Here is a 3,412-nt window from a genome sequence, read left to right on the forward strand (position 1 = left end):
CACTTGTGATCACCAGACTGGGGTTCGAGTCCCGCTCAAACTTGTTAGTTCCTTTGGTCGCCGCAACCTTATCATCCTTGTGACCTAAGTATGAGGGGGGGGGGGGACGATTGCTGGATCCTACAGATCTATCTGTTGTGGCATCAGCAGCAATTACCTGGGCCTCCTTTGTCCCACCTTGGGTGGAGCTTGGGCGCTGATCATATGTACATATGGTCAGTCTCTAGGGCATTGTCCTGCTACATAGAGGAATGCCACTTTCCTTTGCCTCTGTTATTCATGAGCGGATTTTAAAACCCTTTGAAAACCTTTAGGTAAACAAACGTATGAATAGCTATATCTATTTCCACTTTGAATACTCCTTGTACAGTTGGCTTCATTAAATCCGGTAGAGATCACGGGAAGCTAAGGAGACATCTGACAGTCGGACAGTGTATAAGGTAACGTTACTTTTATCCAAAGAGAAACCGTTGGTAACGCTGCCTGTAAAACGAAGTCGCAGAGCCTGTAAACGTGATCAAAGGCACTTCTATTAATTTCACAAAGTATTGTATAGAAAAATATTGTTATTTGTTTAACAGTACTTCGTAAAATTAATAAAAATGGTTTTGAACATGCTTTTATAAGCTCAGGAACTCTTTTTTACGGACAGCGTTGCCAACAGTTTCTCGTTTACTAAACATTACCAGCTACAATGTACAGCTGTTGGACATCTCTTCAGATTCCCGTGAAATGTACCGAAATTAATGAAGTCAACTGTACACTTGCTCCAAAAACTACCGGTGCACGTTATGATCGACAATTTCGTAATACTTCGTTCATGCTTTTATTTTTTGGAAATATTAATTGCAACAAATCTTATTTCCCAATATCTATCGCCACCGGTCTCAAAATGTTTAACCAAAAGTATGCATCCGATAGTTTTCGGAGGGAGACAAGAGAGTGTATGTATGGATATGCTCCCTTTTTTTCTATCATTAAAATAAACGAAAGGAAATTAATGTATCCATCTGTCAAAACCACACCTCTTCCTTTTACCTTCCTCTTTTCATTAGCAAAGATTAATATTTTTATATTCGTACATCAAAGGGGAGAGTATTTCCTTTCAAACAAGCAAAGTGTACTCGCCCTGCTATCTATCAGAATTCGTGTTCTCATTGAAAAGATCAGGAGTCACCGGAACACATTTTAATACCTTATTTCACTTGCAAAGTTCTGTTTTTTTATTTTGTTAGATAAAAGGGGGAAAGTTAATTGTTCTTTACATGCAACCACAGAACTGCCATGATCAGTAAATTGCTGGAAAAGAAATTCTAGAGATTGTTTCATTCCTTTCAAAGGTTTAAAGGCTACTCATGAATGGCACAGGCAAGGGAGAGTGACATTGCTCTATCAAGCAGGATAATGCCCTAGAAACTGACCATATATGTAAAATATTATATATTACTTGTTTAAAACACATGACCTACAGGTCATTGTGGAAGTAAGAGAAGTGTGAGAACTGCCATAGTCATATTCTAAGCAGGATGCGATTGCCAAACCTCAGCAATGTAACATTTTTCATGAAGAGTAAACACAAACCAAGTCCGGTGAGAAAGAAGTTGTCTGTGAGAACGGAACAAGTATCTTCCGGTATAAATGTTGTGTTTACTATAATTTCATAAATGCTGAGATACCTATGTAAACTTTAGTATGAAATTGGATATTTGTATCAGTTTACTTTACGATGTTATACGGAATGGTCATCCGACCAAACCAGCTATACTCCTGTGATGGAGATGTTAACACTGTTGTTCTTAAAGAATGAAACATTTTAAAGTTAACTTACTTGACTTTACTTGAAGATGTAACATACCAACTCTAATCTATAACACATTAAAGATGACATCTGAAGAGAACCCAAATGTGTGTTAACTACAGTATCACACTAATATATATATACATGTTCAGAGCCCAAGCCTCCTCTCCACCCAAGCTAGGACCAAGGAAAGTCTGGCAATGACTGCTGATGACTCAGCAGATAAGACCTATAGGCTCCCCTAAACCCCCCATCCTCAGCTCACAAGGATGGTTAGATTACAGCGACCAAAGAAACTAACGGGTTTGATAAGGACTCGGTCCCAGTCTGGCGTTCACCAGTCAGGGACGTTACCACATCGGCCACCACAATCCTAACGACAATGTTCAAGTTATTACTTGAGTTCATCGTTATTTCCCCCTTTTACCACGTTGATCTGCTGTTTGATAAAGGTATACAAAGGGTTGAAAATTTACCCTTTCACTAACTACTAATTGTTAAAGGGAAACCAATCGACATAGACATGTAGACAGAATTTACATAAAATGGAAAAATATTTTAAATTACTCTTTCTCCTCTAAATACTAAAATAAAAGAAATTAAAATTGAAGATGATTTAAAATTACTAGAGTATATGAATTATACAATATTTATACAGCTTATATATATATATATATATATATATATATATTTATATATATATTCATATATATATATATATATATAGATACATATATGTATGTGTATATATAAGCAAATAAAATACAATTTTATATGCATATACATACACAGACATATATATATATATATATATATTATATACACAGAAAAAAACATAAAAACATATACATACACACACACATATATACATATATATGTATATATATATATATATATATGTATATATATATATGTGTGTGTACGTCTGTGTGCGTGTATATATATATATATATATATGTGTGTGTGTGTGTGTGTGTGAAATGTAGCTCTGAAGAAACCCACGAGTCAATGGCTGAAAATGCAGTCAGCGGAATATAATATGAGCTCATGAAAATATATACACATTTACTATCGTACACACACACACACACACACACACATATATATATATATATATATGTATATATATATATATATATATATGTATATGTATATATATAGATAAATATACATATATAGATATACATATATATATATATATATATATACTGGATGAAATGAACAATCCTACTGGTTTCCAACTTGACTTCCTTTCACCTTGACCAAACGACGGAAGAGCGCTGACTGGTTAAAAATGAAGCACCATCGGAAAATAATGGAAGTTAACTGGTGGACCACGAAGAATGAACCAGTAATGCCAGCCAACATTTCAGGATCGGGGGGGAGAGAGAGAGAGAGAGAGAGAGAGAGAGAGAGAGAGAGATAACGAATATCTTAAGAATGGGAGGAAATGTTTTTTTTTTCTTGTAAACAGATTTTGGTTTCTGCATTTATCCAGTATAAAAGGGTCTCCATTAAATAAAAATAAAAATAATAACAACAACAACAACAATAATAATAATAATAATAATAATAATAATAATAATAATAATAATGATAATATAATAATAATAA

The sequence above is a fragment of the Palaemon carinicauda genome, chromosome 29, assembly GCF_036898095.1.
Source record: "Palaemon carinicauda isolate YSFRI2023 chromosome 29, ASM3689809v2, whole genome shotgun sequence".
Taxonomy (NCBI): Eukaryota; Metazoa; Arthropoda; class Malacostraca; order Decapoda; family Palaemonidae; genus Palaemon; species Palaemon carinicauda.